General features: G+C 41.3%; 1 protein-coding gene across 2 annotated transcripts in view; it reads right to left on the bottom strand.

The window, feature by feature from the left end:
* The window catches only part of Pou6f2 (POU class 6 homeobox 2), a 339,941-nt gene that overhangs the window by 239,035 nt on the left and 80,255 nt on the right, over positions 1–20,651 (bottom strand). The gene's annotated exons all lie outside the window — the stretch shown is intronic.

The raw sequence follows: 20,651 nt of genomic DNA, 5'->3' as shown, positions 1-20,651 counted from the left end.
GAAATAAAGCATTTCCCCACTTTATCCCATATCCTAAAAGGAATACGGATCTCGCAAAAGAAGTTGCTTGGGGCTACCAAAAAGAGGGAAGACCCACATTATTCCACAGAGGGCCATTTGGCTGGGCATTGAACACAACTGATGTCCTAATCAAGGATGATGTCTGTACTCCCCAAAAGGAAAAGGGCCATTCCATCACAACAGTAGATTCCTAATGGTCCCAGCGTGTGTTCATGTGTTTTCTTTCAGGACAGACCAGAGAGGTTAAGAATTTATCAGAAGAGGGAAACAGGTGGACATAGAACAAATCATGCGAAGAGTGAGGTAAGCCAAGCTCAGAGAGACAAACAGTGCATGTTTTCTCTCATGTATGGAAGCTAGATCTAAAATACACCAGGACCTGATCAATTAGACAGGACTCTAGGCATTCACACACAGTGAGACCAAAGGAGGAATATCTTAATGGAGGAACACAAAGGTGCAATGCTTCTGTGCCTCTGATCATGTAAAACTCTGTGTATCGAAATGAGTTCTAGGAAAATGGAAACAAGAGGTTTGTTCTTTTTTTCTTTATTGTTTGTTTTTCTGTCTTTGAGGAGGGGTAAAGAAGGAACAGACATGGAGGGACAAGAATGAACAAATGCAGCAATGGTACTCAGTAGACTCTATCTGAAAATGAACTATATAACTTGTGGGCAGGGACAGAACGGAAAAACTGGGAGAGAGTGAGGGAAGGGGTGACATTGTCCTAAAAGAAATGTACTTGTCACCTGACTTATGAAAAGGTACCCCTGATGTACAACACCTTTATAATAACAATAAACAATTTAAAGTAAAAAAACAATTTGGAAACAAATACTTGCATAAAGAAGGAAACAAAACTGGCAGCCAGTTTTGAAGGTTGCCTTGCTGGCAGCCTTTTGTTTTCTTGGAGTTTTCTCATGGGTAAGTGTGAACCCCTTCCAAGCAAGGTTTTAACAAGATCCCTCTTTCCTGATGTTTGTCCTATAACTAGCAAATGGAAGACAATTCAGACCCTGTTTGCTGGCATGCTATGGACGAACAGAGGGGAAAAAAAATAGATATGATTCTGTCACACTTATAAATTTTAAAGAAGGTATTATTGGCTCATTTAAAACAAATTCTTCTATAGAGTCTCCAAAGGGACAGGCTTATAAATAATGGAAATGTGCAAAAAATACTTCACCACATTAAGCTACAAATAAAATTGACTGCTACATATTATTCAATTGACTTCTATCTCCATTGTGATGTGTCAATCAAAACAGCATTTCATAATAGGATTAAGCAATAAATGTGGAAAGCCATTATGCAGAAATCTGGAAATCTGATTAATTTGTAATATTTTTGTGTGTGCACAAAGTCAGGAATGGACATTGCTTGGGGAATACTTACAAGCATTCTATTGAAATTTCTAAATTGATTTGGAGCAAACTAATAAAAACATAGACTTGCTGACATTTTATAAAGTGAATTCTGTCAAAATATGTTTGGCATTTTAATGATCGCTGTCATTTAATAACAAGGGTATGACGACCCATCAAAAGATGCCAGCCATTTCCATATAACATGCAGAAGACCATTCTCAGACTTTTTATACGTGATTTAGCTATTACACTTGTAAAGCAGAATATTTTAAGTTAGGGAAGGCCTTATGCCGTGTAATTCTCACAGTTTCTACTTAGTCTTTTGTGTGTGTGTGTGAAAATACTGTTCAGAGGGGTTACAGTTACATGAGCAAGGTAATGAGTACATTTCTTATCAAGCCTTGTTGCCTCCTCCTTTGTTTTCTGTTACCATCCCTTCCCATCTCCACCCCCCTTCTCGCCCCCGCCACAGTTGTAAAGTTTGTTTTTTGACATAACGTTTTGTACATCTCATTGTTGCAATGGGTCCACCTGTATCCCTATTTAAACAATTTGTGTTTTCCCTTCCCCTCCACAAAGTGTACCAACATCAATTACAGTGAAAACAGGGGTTATACCATAGGGGAGGGACATACAAAGCAACAAAGAAATCATGTTGTAAGTATAAGTCTTATTTTACCTTAAAATCCTCAGCAGAATTTTCTGTACTTTAAAAAGCTTATGGAATCCCCAAATGATGCTTTGGGTCAAATCTTCAGGTTAGGCTAATTTAAAAATGGCTAAAAATGCAGAATTTATTTTCTTTTTAAATGGCTGTTTTTCTCATGTTGTCAGACATGTACTTTTTTACACTAGACCGTGAAAAGAAAATTTTACAATAGAGAAAAACGGGAAATCCCTTTCTTTTATAGTGCATTTGTGTGTGTGTGTGTGTGTGTGTGTGCGCGCGCGCGCACGCGCGCTCGTGCGCACGTGCTGCTACTGGGGCTTGAACTCAGAGACTTGGACTCTTATTTAGCTTTTTTACTTCAAGGGGCTGGCACTCTTCCAGTTGAGCCATATCTCTACCTCTGGGTATTTGTGAGTTAAATTGGAGATTAAAATCTCTTGTACTTAACTTCCTGGGCTGGCTTCAAACAATGATCCTTAGATTTCAGCCTCCTGAGTAGCTAGTAGGATTACAAGAGTGAGCCCATAATCCAGTTCCTGCTGGAAAGCGTTTTTAAACAGTTTGTATCTATCTTAATTTTTACAAATGTCAATATTATGCCAGTCCCCTCAGTGTCCTATTTCAAGAATGTCTGTCCCTCTTTGACTCTGTAGTGTTTAGGATTGGTTCCATATAGAGACTCTGTCAACAAGGGTGTACATTTGGTCTTTGCAAGTGTGCACAGATCACATTTGCTTACATTTATTCTTTGTTGCTCTGAGGCCTTAACTGGTGTTTAGCAGCATGTTCTGGGGCTAGCTATTTCTCAAAAACCATATTCAATGCAGTCCGGGGCAATTCTACCCAATTTTGTGTGTAAAATGAAGTCTTTCACAGCCTCTGGAGGAGATTATGTATGCTCTCCTGCCTGGATCAAAAAGCAATGTTTCTTCTAAATGCACATCTCAATTTTCCCCAAACACATGTATCACACTTAACCTTGTAGGACCATCAGCTAATCTGTCTGCTGGAAGGCAGATCTCCAACAGGGGCTTCTCAGAGCCAGAAGGGAGCCCTGTGGTCAGAATAAATAAATGACGTCTTCTAAAGGTTTCAGATATTTGAGGCAACATTTTGCTCTATAAACATTAGCAGAAAATCTGAGGTTAGATCTATATCAATGGGCACAATTGGGAAAACAAAACTTGGATTTATTATCATATGTTAATGGTACCAAACACCTTGTTTTATTAAGACCTTTGCATGCTTGAATATAATGTGCACTGGTCACATTTATTCACCATTTACTGTTTAGTCTCCTCTCCTGCCTTCCTTAATAGATCCTTCAACTGTAAGATCTCAAAGTTTTGGGGTTGTGCTGCAGATTCATTTCTGTCATTTGATGACAGAACTCAGGGCCTGGGCATTGTCTCTGAGCTTCTGTGCTAAAGGCTAGTACTCTACCACTCAAGCCACAGCTCCATTTCTGATGTTTTGGTAGGTAATTAGAAATAAGAGACTCATAGACTTTCCTACCTGGGCTGGCTTCTAACCACAATCCTCATAATCTCAGCCTCCTGAGTAGCAAGGATTACAGGCATAAGCCACTAGCACCCAGCTTAGTGTCTCTTTCTTTGAAAAAATAGAATCACATGAATTACAGAGGTCTTCAGCTGGCGTGACCTCATGGCCTTCCCACGGGCTCTGTACGTGTGAGCATTCTCCCATGGTAAACCTGATTTACTCCCAGTTTAGCAAGGGGAAGAGCCTCTCAAATATTTGTGTTTTATAGTTCATATTTGCTCCAAGGTAATTCAAGGAGTGCCCAAACTGGTTTTAAATAATAATGTAGAACTCAGAATCACAATGCCATAGGTATTAATTCTTCCTAAATATAGAGAAGCAACACTTAGGGGAAAGAACGGATCATAAGTGGTGTACACATTGAAAGGCTGAGCTGGGATGGTATATATGATGGAGAATGCTTTTAATGGCTAAAAATGCCTGCTTGAGCAGGGTGCTAGTGGATCATGCCACTATTCAGGAAGCTGAGATCTAAGGATCTCCTTTCAAAGCCAGCTTGGGCAGGAATGTCCGTGAGATATTTATCTTCAATTAATCACCCCAAAGCAAGTGGCCGAGTGCTAGCCTTGAGCAAAAAAGCTCAGGGACAGTACCCAGGCTCTGAATTCAAGCCCCAGGACTCTCCCCTCCACTCCCATCCAACCCCCCGCAAATGAGAAAAGTATAGACTGCTTATCAGAGGACCTTTTCCTTCAACACCATCTTTCCTTCATGTTGGCCCATCTGAAATTCACAGAGCTGCCTGAAGACCCCCGCTGCTCTGTGTGGATGAGAAGGGGACAGCATAGCTAAGAAGGGCCACAGCCCAACACTTCCCATTAAGTCAGAACTACCCGCACTCCACCTGCTTTAATTCAGTCAAGCTCAGTTCTAAAAGATCATCACTGCTGAAACTCATAGTGTTCCTCAGAGCAAATTCATTTTTGTTTTGCAAATTCTTTTATCCTTTTTTCCCCCCTGTTGGAAGAACAGGTTTGCATGAATAAAGGCAAGCCAGGCTCAGCACTGATTGGTTACTCTAGGAGTAAAACAATCTGTTTTCAAAAATAAGTCACTTTAAGAAGCACACACAAGATATTTAATATTAAGAAGGTAGACTCAGAAGCTTTAAGCCTCTACCATTGCAAGAGCACCTGGTAATGGAACAGAGGAAGAAGAGAACACAATTGCAAATCTGATTTGCTCATGGGATATTCTCCCATGTGTCGGACATCCCTTTCTGTACAGCACAGTGCACAAGATTCCCGTGCTAACGATCAATTCATTTTTAATGACTCGAGTTCTTCAGATGTCTGAGTGCAGAATCTCTCCTCTTTACATTAGCACAAACATAATCACATGAAGGTCACAGGGATCTCTCGCTCTTCCTGGTATTTCATACCTGTTTGTGGTTTTCACCAATGATGGGGGTGATACAAAGGTTACTTATTATAAGATGGACAGTTGAATGCATTATTATTTCATGTTGGGCAGGCGAACCCCAGCAAAGACGGGCAGAAGGCCCCTTTAAATTAAACTTCCTTTCCTTTCAATTTCTCCAAGATTACTAAATGCCAAGAAAAGAGTGGAGGTGTCTATAAAAGTCTTTTCAGAGTCTCTGCCACTGTTTGCCTCTCTTTATTACCAGTCAGGATTTCTTTAAGACACTGAACACGCAAGTGCTCATGTATAGAACATGATACAGACTCTTGATGGAATTTGATGCTCCAAAGCAAGAAGTCTGATTCTGACTTTGCCTTCACAAAACTAAACATTCAGTAATTCATATGGGGGTTTATGTGTTTTTGCAAATTACAGTGTCAGGTATTTGCAACTTCATTCACAGAGAACAGAGAATCTTTGATAATAGCCATGTAGAAAATGGATTCTTTCATTCTGGCAGGGAACTCTTAGGCTTTGGGTGAAGAAAAGCCCAACCTTCTTTGAGAGAGAAGTCTAGATGTCTAGTGATTCCCAAGCACTGATCTTTGCTTTAAGTCTTCATGTACACACGACAAATTAGAGGAGGAATTTAGGATGATTAGATACAGCATAAAAGGAACCCTACATATCCCTTACATGGACTTGTTTACTTAAAGACATTTTTATTATTTACCAAAAAGTATTTAACAACATTTCTTGTGGTAGATTCAAGGGAGATCTCAAACAGTGTAATTCCTTAAAAAGCAAAATCAAAGTTCAGCTAAGGTCAACACAGGAAGTGGGTACTCAGAAGGGGTGAAGTGGGGCCAAGGGGAAAGGGGTAGATGAGTGAAAAAGAGAAGAATGGAAGAATGCAATCAATAAGCCAATGTACACCCTACAAAATGAAGGAGTGAAGGAAGAGATGGGTAGGGGAGGGATGGGTGAGAATGTTGAAAGGGGTGACATTGATCCATCCATATTATATTCATAAACTGCTTTGTTAAATGGCAACTCCTTTGTACAACTATTTAAAGATAATAAAAAGAAAAAAATATTTCTGCTGTACATATGGATTTAGTTTCAGTGTGCTGCAGAGATTTGGAAGCCTTTTCTTTTCCTTCAAAATCTACTGAATCTCCCTTCAGTCTTCCTCCAACAATTGTTGTTTTTTTTTTATCATTTATTTTCACATCCATCTAATAAAAGCAGAGCTGGACTTCTGTGATATCCTAGCCAATAAAGGTTTCAATTTCTGTAAATACTTCTTCTTGGAGAGAGATGGAAAGAGAATCATCAAACATACTTTCACAAAATTCCCTGTCACACTGCTGCCAGATGGATGGCGTCGGGGTAGGGCGGCCCTCCCCTAAGGCTGTCCTTACAGGATCAAGAGTTCTCTCACCCTTACAAGGCTCCAGGCCTTGGCCTGTGCGCATAGGGGTATATACATATGCATGTATGAATATTGATGCTTATGACTGTGTCATGAGTTAGGATTCTTAAACTGATAGAGTGAGATGCCAGAGTGAGCTGAAACAACATAGACACATCTTTTATGGCTTATGTAAACTTTTTTTTTCATTGTGTGTGCCAGTAGCAGGACTTGAACCCAGAGCCTTACACCCTCACAGTGCTCTAGGGCTGTCTCTTCTCATGGGGGCAGCATAAGGACCAGGTGCCCTCTTTCTGCCCCTGGTTTCCCTAGACACTAAGCATTCTCCTTAAAGATTCTGACCCAAGGGAAGGAGGGTTGTGGGTTTTGTGTCCCCAACCCGGCTGGGATCCACAGTATCCCAGGGGAGAGATGGCAGTCATGAGAGATTGTGTCCCTCTGGGATGCACTGAGGTTGTGACCCTGAGAAAAAGGTAGCTACTTTTCCAGTCCCATAGCGAGAACTTGCGTTATTTTGTGAAACAATGTATTTAATATTTTAGTATCTTTAAGTGACAAAGGAGTGGCCATTCAACAAGGCTGTTGATGAATACGGTGCATCTTAATTGATGTCACCTCTTTCAACATTCTCACTCACCCCTCCCAGTCCACCCCTTCCCTCACTTTTCTTGATTTGGTAGGATATACATTGAATTTTGGACTGTGATTCGCCTCCCTCCCCCCCCCCACTTCCTTCATGAACTTGCCTTTTCGTCTTGCAATGAGACCCACAGATTTTATAGGTGGTGCCGGATGGAGGTGGGATGCGCCTGGAGGAAGCGGGGATATAGGCTCCGCCCGCAGGCAGACACAGGATCCACAGGGTGCCCACAGGGGGCCCTGCAGTGGGCTGACACATAGGGTTCCACAGGGTTCCGCTTGCTGTGCTTACGTCTGAGGATGTGTTCTTGGAAAGGTGTGTCCACACAAGCAAAGTTTCTTAGATCTAAAAAGGCACTTCTAAAGTTACACACACCAGGCCAAAAGCTGGTGGCTCACACTTGTAATTGTAGTTTGCAGTCAGCCCAGGCTGCCATGAATTAAGAGAAGAAGTAGGGGGTGGCGAGGAATGCAGTAAAAAAAAAAAAAACCTTCAATGAATTATCCTACAAAATTAAGAAAAACGAGGGGAGGGTTCGCTGGGAGGGGTGGGTGACAGGGTGACATTGATGCAGACATACTGGATTCATACGATGCTTTGTTGAATGTTAACTCCTTTGGACAACTACGTAAAGACAGTACAACTATTGCTTTTTTAAATAAAAGTCTGAGAGACTCTGTTTTCAATTAACCAGAAAAATGCTGGACTGGAGGTATAAGAATCAAAATGGTTAGATATTGTCTTCCACTTCTAAGAAAACGTGGACCCAGCACACTGTAGGTTCCCTGCCTGGGAAAGTGGGAGACAAAGGACAGGAAATGACAGGAAAGGGGAGGAAATGAAGGTGAAGGGTGTGTGGGGAGCAGGGGCAGGACTGAGCTAGAAACACATGTTCCGTGTGTGCTCTTTTTTCTCTTTCTTTTTCTCTCTTTTTTCTCTTTCTCCCCTTCCTTCTTTCCTTCCTTTCTCTCTTTCTTCCTTTCTTTCCTTCCTTCCTTCCTTCTTTTTCTCAAATGCTTCTGACAAAATTCCTAAGAAATAAACAACCCCAATCTTCTTTGAAACAGTATCAATGCCAAGCTAAACGGTAGCTGCATTCTTAGTTTCAAGTCTTCATATTCAAAGATCATAAGTGTGGGAATTGGCTGGATCTGGTAAGAAAAGGAAACTTCTGGCCCAGGCACCTGGGTCTTAGGGACCCCCCCTCCCCCCGCCACTGGAATCTACACATCAATCAAATCTGCAGGCATTTCAGACCACAGCAAACTATGAGATGAGATGCACTAATTTTGAGTTTATAACTATTTCCCCCCTCCCTTCCTCCTTTCCTTTCTTCCTCCTTATTTCCTTTCTTTTTCTTTTTTTTTAAACTTAGGTAGTAGTGATTATAAATGTACCCCAGTCTCCTAACTTTCATTCAATATTAGCAGTAAAGTCTTAAATCCTATCCCACAGGAGCCAGAAGAAGTTCAAGAACACAGAGAAAGAGGAAAGTTTTCAATGATACTTCCAAACCTGTGCCACTCAGACCTAGGGAGGAGGAGGCCCAGCCCAGAAGTTCACAGCAGAAAGAGTGACCGTCCTTTAAAAAGGGAAGCGTATTTATTCTTTTTATAACACAACCAAACGGATGCCAGGTCTAGCCCCATCACATTGTGCTGTGATTTATGGCAATTTTCCTGCCCACTTGCTCTTCCCTAGCCATATCTTTACCTCTCCATTTGTGAGGGTCCATGAAGATTAGAGTCTGTCCCGTCCATTGCACTTATTTGCTCTCAGAACACCACATCCTTTGCAAAAGTAGTCAGAGCGCCACTTTAAAAAAGGGAGAATGAAAATGTTCAATCCTTTAAAGCGGAAATAAAACTACATTTCTGCAAAGATACTCCGAAAGGGTAGCATTTGCAATCACTCTTGCGTACGACTCCAGATTGGGGAAAGTGGGGTCATTTGGAACTCAGAGAAGGACAGAAAGGAAATACCCCCAGAGGAATTACATTGCATGAAATTGTAGCATCACACCTAGTTAGCAGCCCCTTACAGTAATGGAGCCTCTATAACAGCAGGACAACACAAAATTACTCAGGAGGAAAGGAAGTTGTTCAATACTCTAAGAACAAATCAAAGGCCTACAAAACCTTCTTAGGAGAGGTTGGAACAAAATATTACATCCTTAACAAGATTAAGTAGGTCTCAGATATGAAAACTCAGATTAAGATTCTATCAACAAACTGTCAGTGAGATTCTTTTTCTTTTTTTTCCTTCCTGATAGTTGGTTATAAAAATCCAAACTGCTAAAGAACTAGGCCAATTCGTGTCTCTGACCATTTTTCTCTCCCTCAGTCTATTTATTTCTTATCATCACTGTAATTGAAAAAGTATCTATTGCTAAAAGATGCTATTAACTAGAGTGCATTCATCGAGTGTTATAGCACTAATAGACTTAGGGCATATTCTTTAATCCTTTTAGCAAAACATTATTTTGTGGTCCTCTTGTTCTGTAGATTTTGTTCCACTTAAAGTCAAAGAAAAAAAAGCATCACAGAACTTGTTTAGATTATTTTTTATTATTATTTGAACTCCATTACAGTACACTCTCAAATGCATAGTGATTTCCATTTGTTTTATTAATTCATTCTGGGGTCTATATCAGAGCATATATTATATAAATATTCCCCAAAGCATGACTTGGGCTATAAATAAAACAAATATTCTAAGTCCAAATATTTTTTAAATCTCTTTTCTTTTTTCTTTTGGTGTTACTGTTTGTTTTTTGTTTTTGTCGGTTGTGGGGCCTGAACGCTAGGCCTGGGTGCTGTCCCTCAGTTCTGCACTCTACCACTTGAGCTTATGTGGTGCTGAGGAATCGAACCCATGCTTGCCTCATGCATGCAAAGCAAGCATTCTACCTCTGAGCCACCTTCACAGCCCTGGTGTACTGGGGTTTGAACTGAGTGCCTTCAGCTTATAAGATAGGCATTCTATCACTTGATCCATGCTCCTAGACCTTTCTGTTCTGGTCATTTGTGTGTGTGTGTGTGTGTGTGTGTGTGTGTGTGTTGTGTGTATGCGTGTGCGCACGCATGTGCACACTAGTACTGGAGCTTGAACTCAGGGCCTACGTACTGTTCCTGAGCTTTTGTGCTCAAGGCTGGAGTTCTAGCTCTTGAGTCATAGCTCTACTTCCAACTTTCAGTGATTTACTGAATATCAGAGTCTCTCCTGCCCAGGCTGGTTTTGATTGTGATCCTTAGATCTCAACCTCCCAGGTAGCTAGGATTACAGGCGTGAGTCACTGGTGCCTGGTCTAAAGTTTACTTGAGTCTACATTTACGTGGACTTTGGTTTTGGAATTAAAATAAGAAATGGTGTTAACCCTTAAATACAATGGTAAAAAAGTGAAAAACTGTTGGTGCAAAACTACTGAATATTTGATGCTGCACTAAGACAGAAGAAAGGCTACCAACGCCACTACTATTTCTCTAAGACACATACCACCTATTATCTTCCACTTTTACCTTTAAGATGTCACATTAAATATGCATATTAAGAAGGATAAAGAGAATTCTGCTGTCAGCACTCACTGGCCTCCATATAGCAATAAACTATGCATATAAAATGACAATGGAATAAATTGGGAAAATTATAAAAACTCAAAATTCTCAAGATTTGGTGAGTTAGAATTTATGACTAGGATACAGTAGTTGGATAAGTTATCTTACTTATTCAGAAGAAATAAGTTGGAAAAAAAGAAGATATCAGAGAAAAGCATTGACTACTGAGAGGCCCAAGTTGGGAATCTGACCTTATGTAATCTTCGCATTAACACCACAGCATCAGAACTCAAGTTCAGAAAAGGTAAGTAACTGACCCATATCCCCAATTTTCCCCTTCCTTCTTTCTTTCCTTCCTTCCTTCCTTCCTTCCTTCCTAACTTCCTTCCTTCCTTGCTTCCTTCCTTCCTTTCTTCAAGAGGGAGGAAGAGAAGCTGGAATATTCATCTACATTTAGGCAACTTGCGGGGTTGGGGGGACAATTTCAACTCTCAACTATATTGTGTATCAATCTGTCAGTTATAGTTGAACTTGTAACTGTATGTTTAAGTATATTAATGCAGGGAAGGGAAACTGGGAGAAAAATGAGGGAGGGGGTAATAAGTTCAACAAGAAATGTACTCACTACTTTACTTATGTAACTGTAACCCTTCTGTACATCACCTTGACAAGAAAATTTAAAAAAAAAATTAAAGATGCATTTCAGCCACAGACCACTGTGTAGTTGATCCAGGTTTGGTTATAGATTCAACAAAGTAGAGAGAATACACACCACAGGCATCTCATTAAGGAGAAGATGGAAGGGAGGGGGCTTCTGATGGAAGATTTAAGAATTCATCTATAAAAGAATTATTGGGAAAGACAAAGCAAGGCTAAGGCTATAATTGCTATAAGGTCCATGTCCACTCTTAGCCAAGATGGGTGCATGTAGCCCCTCTGTGAGCTGAAGATGTTCCTGTTTTTGTCATCACAGCATGCCCTGGCTTTGTCCTGATGTAGCATACTGAGCATGGCTGTGGCTCATACCCATGTTCCACAAAATCCTCCCTGTTCTACGACATAGGATCAGGATCTTGTGGATAGTATCAGTCTAAGGGTCAAGAGTGTTTTCATTCTTTCTTAGTTAAAAAGGTCAAATTCCATTTTGAGGGCTCTCAGTCAGATGAGAGAGGTCAACAATGGTGCAATCTTCAAGAAGAAATGTTTGCTAACTTGGCCTGGCAATTGCTAAAAGCAGAACATTTCATATGTTTCTGGTGGCCTGTCTGACAGCTTTCTCTCTTAGGTTTAAGATGCAGAGAGCAGCATTGAATAGACATCATTTTAACCAAGTAGGGCAGTATTGTAAAGGATTCTTGGATAACGTGACCAGAAATTCATCAATGGTTTATTTATCAATAAAAACAATATGGAGCAGAGTCAGATGCATCTGGACTTTAGAAAGTCAGATTATCAGATGAAGGAAGTTATTTACATGATATTATAACCAAAACAGAAGGAGAGAGCGAGACAGAGAGAGACAGAGACAGAAAGAAAGAGAGAGAGAGAGACAGAGAGACAGAGAATAGAGAGACAGACAGAGAGGAGGAAGAGGAGCAGGAAGAAACACAACAATAATAAGGAAAACAAGAACAACAAAAAGAAGAAAGAAGTGAAAAAGTATCTTAGCAGAACAGGTGTCTAAAGATCACACTAAAGCTGGGCATGGTGATGCACACCCCTAATCCCAGCCCTCAGGAGGCTAAGACAAGAGGATCACAATTTTGAGATCAGTCTGAGCTACTCAGTGAATTCCAGGTTAGCTTGGACTACATATCTAGACTCTGCCTAAACCGCCATTGTCCCAGAAACCCATGTTCTAACACCACAGTGTAGAGTCAGGCTGTGTTTTTACCTCTACTTCGTATGAGTTATCTGTGTGGCTTTGGATAAATCCTTAAACCTCTCTGATCTTATGTTTTTCCACTTTCAAATTGAGGCGATAATACACATACAGTATCATTTGGAGACTTAAATTGATGCATTTGGTGAATGTTGGCTGTTGCCTTCAGATATTAGTGTGCTGTTGCAAATAGTATTGACATATAACCATCTCATTACAAATTATTTTGGCAAGGAAATCAAGTGGGAAGCATGAAAGAACTCACTGGCCATAGAGACTGCCCTCTGATAAGGGACAGCTTCAGAGGAATCTGAAATCAAATTCATGTGGCCAATGGGTAGGCATGAATGGATGCATCTGGGAAGACAATCAGGCAGACTGGAGAGCGGGCATCGCTGCAGGATCTGAAAGCTCAGCTGAGCTCCCACATAGTGTTTCTAATAGAGAATCTCCTACCGGTCCTCGCACTTTCATGTTTCCCCTCATATATGGATCTAAGATCTAAAACACAACTTCCTGCATGATCACGCACAGAGACGCATGCTTATCTACACAATTTAAGTCAGGGAGGAGCAGGGCATGCAGGAGTGAGTCTTCATGGAGTGGAGTGAACATTTTAGCAAAATGAATGTCAGGAGCTGAAATGTGATTATAAGGAGAGGGACTCTTAGGAGGGAGTGGATGAATAAAACAGAGCAGGGGGCAAATGCAGCCAGAATCCTCTGTGCACGAAGGTGATCAAGCAAGTATGAGTTGGGGTGGAGGAGGGAAGCCATGGGATGGAAGAGGATGATGGAAGGGGTGACTCTGAGCAGGAAGTACTGGATACTTAAATGGTCACGTTCACTTCTAACCCCGTGTGCGGCCTTTTGAAGTTACATTTCGGAAGTAAAATAAAATTTAGGGCCATTCTCTAAAATAAAAAAGAAGAAGAACAACAAAGCCCCTAAACCCAAACCAAAAACACAACAAGCCTCCTCAGATTCCTCTCATCTATTCCTGAGCAGTCGTCTACTCTCACAATCCCAACAAAAGCACATCCCTAAATTGCCTCTGTCTGACTCCTCTGCCCACACCTAGAAGCATCTAGCTCTCAAATCCTAATCGCACACCCCAGTACTGCTGACAGCTGGTTCTCTCCCAGCCTCCAAGGCCCTCACAGGCCCTCACTGGGACTTCTGCCCTGTCCTGCCTCCATTCTGCCTTTCAGGCTCCTGAGGCACTGCTCACCACCAGACAGGTCCAGCCCAGGCTTTGCCTCTCATATGAAGGCCAAGTCATGACACGGGAATGGTAGGGGTTTGAGTGGAGTGAGCAGGCCACCACACAGCCTCTACCAGGACACCCATGGGTGATAAAGGCCAACCCGGGGTGAGAAAGATCTAGAAGGGCATTAGAGGCTTAGGAGGAGGCCTGCCCTCAACTGGAACTGCTTCTCTTTAGCATTTACTCCATGTGTGACCTCCAGCAAGCTGCTTAATCTTTCTCTGCTCACACAGTTTTGTCATCTGTAAAATTGAAACGAAAATGGTGCCTCCTTCCTTAGGATGAAGATTAAGTTTCCTAATCCACATAAATAAATTGCACAATGGCCGTTTCTGGCACATCATAAACATCCAACTTGGCTTTCTCATAGTCTGCTTTTGGAAGAAGATAGAGACAACACTGGTGGCCACAGGCGATGATTCACACACAGCTGTCTAAGATGACAAGGGGCTGAGACTCAGAGCCTTAGCCAGGAGCATTTCCATGTCTGGGGCAGGAAGGAGTGTACGTATGCAGTCAGGGATGGAGTCAAGCTGACATCTCCTTAGCCAATGTTTGCAAAGGCTCTGGGATGGGGGCTTTGTGCCTGGCTCTGACAGGGGCAAACAGAGCCTAGCACTGACAAATACATACTCAGGGGTGAGCTGTAGTGCAAAAAAAAAAAAAAAGAATGAGAGAATCTATCTTTCTAGTATGGGAAGTTGAATTTTAAGGAAAATGCTCAGTCAAGATGGCGTTAACCAAAAGGGGCTCTGTGGCTATGTAAGAATCTGCCTACAATGAGGCATATTCTTACATAGTGTCGTGATGGTGTCGTGATGGATAGATAGGAGTCTCAAAAAAGAATTTGAGTTTTGAGTGGGGTACGGGTGGCTCACACCTGTAATCCTAGTTACTCAGGACACTGAGATCTGAGGACTGTTATTCGAAGTTAGCTCAGGAAAGAAAGGCTATAAGACTCTTCTCTTTAACTAGGCAGCAGAAAGATGAAGCGGAGCTATGGCTCAAGTGAGCAAAAAGGAACTGAGTTCAAGCCCCAGGACCAGCACCAAACACAAAATAAAACCACCAAAAAAAAAGTTGAGTTTTAAGTAAACAGATATATACAAATGAACTCTAAAAATACTGACTATGTGTTTTTAGACAAAGCAACAGGGAAGAGTGACAACCCTCAGGGGTTCATAAGGAGCAAATGACTGCTCAGTGCCCAGCCTGGATTCTGTGTACTTTCTTGTAGCTTCCAGTGATCTGAGCTGGCTTCCTAGCCGTTCTCCAGGCCTTATCCTGTAGGAAACCCATGCTAGGGCATTCTGGTCCTATGAGCCAGAACTTGAGTTCAACCTGCTACCAACTGTGAGTGCTGGCCCCCTCTGCGGAAAAGAGTTAGTTTGTCATGTATTTGCTTCTTCAGCTTATGTATTAAATTCTCGCTGTCACATTTCACCTATGGTCTAACTAATTCACTCATTCTTAGAAACTAGTTACTGACCAGATATGGCCACTGAGTCTCTCAGGTGTACAGCCTAGCAAGGAAGGTCTGTACACTAAACTAAGTGTTAAACAACTAATTGATTTGGAAGATCTGCTGATCAAGGCCCTAAAGAATTGACAGGAAGTGGAGCTTCCCCCCCCCCTATTTTCCTCAGTTGCCCCTTCAAGAGATGATGTTTGGGAATGCTTGGTCCTACTTTTCCAAAACTTCTTTTGAGGAATATCCTTCATATTGGAAAAAAAAAAGATCCACCCAAGATGTATTCCATTAATAACGGCTTGGAGAGTGGACAAAGTGGAGGCTAGTTGTGGCCATGGACAGTTGCAGAGTTATTGGAGGGAGGACAAATCAGAGCTGATTACCCTGGGGTTATTATACTCTGAATCTGTGACTGGACTGTTCACAGCCATCCTTACCCTCTTTGTCTCTCAGCCTATTCTGATTCTGCCCTAATGACTTTGTGCCCAGGTTCCCCAGCGGCCATCATGACTTCCTTAGGTAACAATGGATAAATATCAGCTTGAGAAATCCCAGCTCTGTATTATTTATGAAGCTGCAATTCTCCTGTAAATAACCCAGTTGTTAAAATGATATGTATCTATGTAATTGAGTCTTCTGTATACAAATAAATAAGACTTTATTGCAATGTCAGAAGTTAACAGACCAGTCAATAAAATCAATAACTCACTTTTTCTTGCTTATATATCTAACTTTTCTCCACCTTTCCCATGTCCTCTGTTTGTTCTGGCTACATAGGATGGCTCAAAAGAAAATGCAGCTCTTGTATTACTGTTTATTAAGTGCTAGGTGAGGAGGACGTCAGCAAACAAAGGCAAAAAAGGAAAACACAAAAGCTTCTACCTATTGGGTGCTTCAGATTTCACACACCCTTGTTTAAGGAAACTGAAGAGGAGAGAGCAGTGTCTGCTTTTATAAGCAAGACACTATTTTATTTTCCCTAAGAGTGCCCCATTGGAGGCCCCAAAATAAGATGAGAGCCATACACTTGGCTATATAAAGCATACACACACACACACACACACACACACGCGCGCGCGCGCGCGCGCGTGCTACATGGCTAGGATGGTGTCTGCATTTCCCTTGCAAATCCTCAGGTTTCAGAGGTGTACAGCTCAGCTAGGAAAATGTGCTCTGCGCACACCTTGGTATATCGTACCTCTGAAGTATCTCTGAAGTAGGGGAGAAATTTAGAGTTGGTAGACTTGGTTGTTTTATTAAGGTCATTTGTTTAATGGAGTAGGACCTTGTTGATCTCATGTAAAATTTTTTTCAAAAGGGCTTAAAAATATATTTCCACTTCCTAAGAAAACCCACTTAAATAAATTGGTGTTTATTCAAATTTTTCTGCACCTTGGTGGGGAAAGACAACAAAATAGAGCAAAAGAACAAATATAGGTTGGGTCACTGTAATCTGCATGATGATTCTGTTGCTGTACAAATACACCCATGATTTATTATAACGGAGACTAGCCTGTCCTTTCCCAAATACAAGTATGAACTTGTTTCTCTTCATTACCTATGGAAAAATCAAGGCCCCTTGGTATCTGCAAGACTTGATAGGGAATTTGGGAGTTGGCCTGGACTTACGGGATTTTTTTTTGTGTGTGTGTGTTTGAATTACTTGTTTTTTTTTTTTATTGTAAAGATACTATACAGAGGGTTACAGTTACATGAGTGAGGTAATGAGTACACTTCCTCTTGAACATTGTTAGCCCCTCCATTGTTTTCCCCCTACCATCCCCTCCCTCCCTCCCTTCCCCGAAGTTCTTTTTTTTTTTATTGTGATTAAGTGATTACATAGTTTCTAAGTCACAAGTTCATTCTAACTTTCCTGGAACAAATTGTCTATCACAGTCTGTAATATATAACAGTGTTCACATGTTATACACCATACATGTGATCAGCAGCGTTTAGTAGTGGTTCAACCAGATGAGCAGGAGTTCTTTGTTTCTTAAGTCCTGTTAGTTTTGTCGTATCACCTAACATTTTGGATTTATCATCCACTTATCAGGGAGACCATGTACCGTTTGTCTCTTCGCTCTTGGCTTACCTCGCTCAACATGATTCCTTCCAGCTCCATCCATTTCCACTTACGGGATTTTAATTAGGTAGTTGGAGTACTGAATTCAGTGTTGTTGTTGTTGTTGCTGTTGTTGTTTTCTTTTGTGAAATACTAGGGTTTCAACTCTTGTGCCCTCCCTTAGCTTTTTTTGCCCAAGCTGGCACTGTACCACTTAAGCCACAATTCTACTTTTGACTTTTTGGTAGTTAGTTGGAAATAACTCTCAGAGACTTTTCCTGCCTGGGCTAGCTTTGAATTGTGATCTTCAGATCTCAGCCTCCTGAGTGGCTAGGATTCCAGGCCTAAGCCACCAGCACCCAACTTGCAGTACTGAATTCTAAGTGTTTTCACATGGCAGTGTTTCTCCTTAGGCATGGAGCATGACATCATAATTCATATTTCCATACCATATTCCATAGTATAATAATAAATAAATAATAGTAAAATAATAAATAATACATTTCCACACAAAATTCCATAGTATAATAATAATAAATATTGTAGATTATGTTCTCTTGGAAAAATGGAAGCTGTAGGAGTGGGTGTCCTGTAAGAATTCTTGGTATTATCAAGACTAAGAAAATAGGAAAATTAAGGGTTAAAAGGAGACATAGACGGCTACCAACCCAAGTTTCAGAAGTGTTTTTTTTTTTTTCTCTGTAGTTTTGCTGGAATAAGGTTCAGGTTTGGACATATGCATTAACTGCCACCTATGAGACTATTATGGAGATGTTGAGACTAGCGGATGTTCAAGGAAGAGAAGTAAGTGGAGACATAGAGTCAGGAGTCATCATTGAACACGTGGTATTTAAAACAGAGTGGATGAACTCCAGGAAAAGGGGAGCTCATAGAACAATAAGGACACACTGTTGGGGAAGCCCTATAGTTCACTATTACCTCATAAGGGAGAAGCCCAGGAGTGGAGCTGAGGAGAAGCTCTCCATGAGACAAAGGAAGAATGTGAAGTTCACAGTCATAGAATGGCGATGGACGGAGAGATTTTTTTTTTTTTTGCACAACAGTGCATCTGCTCATTTCAATTGCTTTCATAGGGTCAAATAAAAAGACAGAAAGACATGCTAAGACGTTTACATACACTAGGAACTTAAATATTATTTGGGTGAATAAACTCTTGCTGGCATGGGCAGTTTCACTGAAATAACAGAGACTGTGGGAGAATAATGGGAGAGTGAGGAAGTATTTATCAGAAGTGTCAACAGGCAGGGTAATTCTCATCCTTGATTTTCAAATGATAAGTGGGAGGTGGAAGTTACTTTGTGAGTGGTTCTGTTTAAAAGAACAGAATAATGAAGTTACAGCAGAACGGAGCAAGCGAACGTAGGAAATAATAGCGTACTTAGCAGACATTAGGGACAAATACTATTTCAATAAATTTCCATGTCTGTTATGTGGTTATTTTTTTATGCGTAGGCTGAGCTCTGATGCAAAATGTGTTCTGTAGTATAAGTTGAAGTCAGAAAGTCTGCAATCCTCTGGATTCTAAAGCAGAAAAAGGATGGTACAGAACTAAGTGTTTTTGTTTAAGGAGTTATAATCTAGATATTAGGAGATAGTTAAGGAGAAGTTAAAACATCATTGAGAAAGCACTAGTTCAGTAAAGAGAGAAGGGAATCACAGCCAGGACTGGAACTCAGTGCAAAATAAAAACACAATTTCTTTTGTTAAAAAATAAAACAAACGATTAACATTTCAAGACAATGATAAAGGATTCTTTGGGGTTTTTTTCTTTTTCTGTCAGTCATGGGGCTTGAACTCTGGGCCTGGATGCTGTCCCTGAGCTCTTCAGCTCAAGGCTAGTGCTCAACAACTTGAGCCACAGTGCCACTTCCGTCTTTCTGGTGGTTTATTGGAGGTAAGAGTCTCATGAACTTCTGTGCCTGGGCTGGCTTTGAACCGAGATCCTCAGATCTCAGCCTCCTGAGTAGCTAGGATTACAGGCGTGAGCCACCAGTGCCCGGCCATAAATGTGGGGCTCTTCTGACCTTGAGACCCTGGCATCTGCACCCATAACACCATTATGGTACAGCCTTGACCCAGGAAGGCAAATCACCAGGTACAACCAATACATGAGACATGTTTCCTTTCAGTCCTGGGGTCGAGACATTGGTATAGACATAAGCTAAGCCCTCCCTAAGAGCATGGCAGCCTGGTGGAGACAGTAATTAGTGTATGAGTATATGGCAATTTTAGCTGCGTGCTTGCTAAGAAAGCATTCTGCAAAAGACTTCCTCTATTGTGTTTTCACTGTTTTGAGATGGAGTTTTGCTATAGAGCTCAGGCTTGTCTCAAAATCACTATTCCTGCCTTGGCCTCCTGTGTGCTGGGATTACAGGTGCGCACTGCCATTCACAGCTTTCCCTCTGTCTGTATTAGCTCAAGAGTCCTCGGTCAGCAATACTCACAAGCCAACATGTTGGAAATGATCTGTACAACCTGGGGTCGGGGAGGGGCCTGGGGGTCGGAGGAAAAGAGGGAGGGTATCACAAGTTAGACAAGAAATGTACTCACTACCTTACTTATGTAACTGTAACCCCTCACACTGACAATAAAATTAACAAAAACTTGAGGGGATGGGCGGGGCTGGGAGAGCTGGGGAAAATGATGACACTGATGAAGAAGCATTGTACTCATAAACAGACATGTTGAACGGAAGCCCCTTTGGACAACTATGTAAAGACAATCAAATTGCAATTAAAATTAAAAAAGAGGGGTTGGATAAAAAACAAAAGTAAGGGCTGGGAAGGTGGCTCAGTGGTAGAGCGCTTGCCTTGTATGCCAGAGGCCCTGGGTTCCATTCCTCAGCACCACATAAGCAAAAAGAAAAAAGATGGAAGTGGCGCTGTGGCTCAAGTGGTAGAGCGCTAGCCTTGAGCTGAAGAGCTGAGGGACAGCGCCCAGGCCCAGAGTTCATGCCCCACGACCGGACCAAAAACAAACAAAAAACAAAAGTAAGATTCAAGAAGGGGATATTCTCCTTTCCACTGTATGCTTATTTTCTCTGACTACATTTTGAAAAAAAAATCTAATATCTCATTACATTTTCTAGATAGTTTTGCCATTAAGAATGCATGCTGGCTTGCTTTAGCTCTCCCCACCCCCCCCCCGTATTAAAAAAATTGATACTATAAAGATGATGTACAGAGAGGTTGCAGTTAAAGAGTACATTTCTTTTGTTTCTAACATATTTATAATATGATTTCTTTGTTGCTTTGTACGTCCCTCCCCCACAGTATAACCCCTGCTTTCACTGTATTTGATGTTGGTATAATTTGTGGAGGGGAAGGGCAAAAACAAA

The sequence above is a fragment of the Dipodomys ordii genome, unplaced genomic scaffold (genome assembly GCF_000151885.1).
Source record: "Dipodomys ordii isolate 6190 unplaced genomic scaffold, Dord_2.0 Scaffold161, whole genome shotgun sequence".
Classification (NCBI taxonomy): Eukaryota; Metazoa; Chordata; class Mammalia; order Rodentia; family Heteromyidae; genus Dipodomys; species Dipodomys ordii.
Note: the sequence above shows the minus strand (reverse complement) of the source record. Positions and strands in the feature narration are given on the sequence as shown.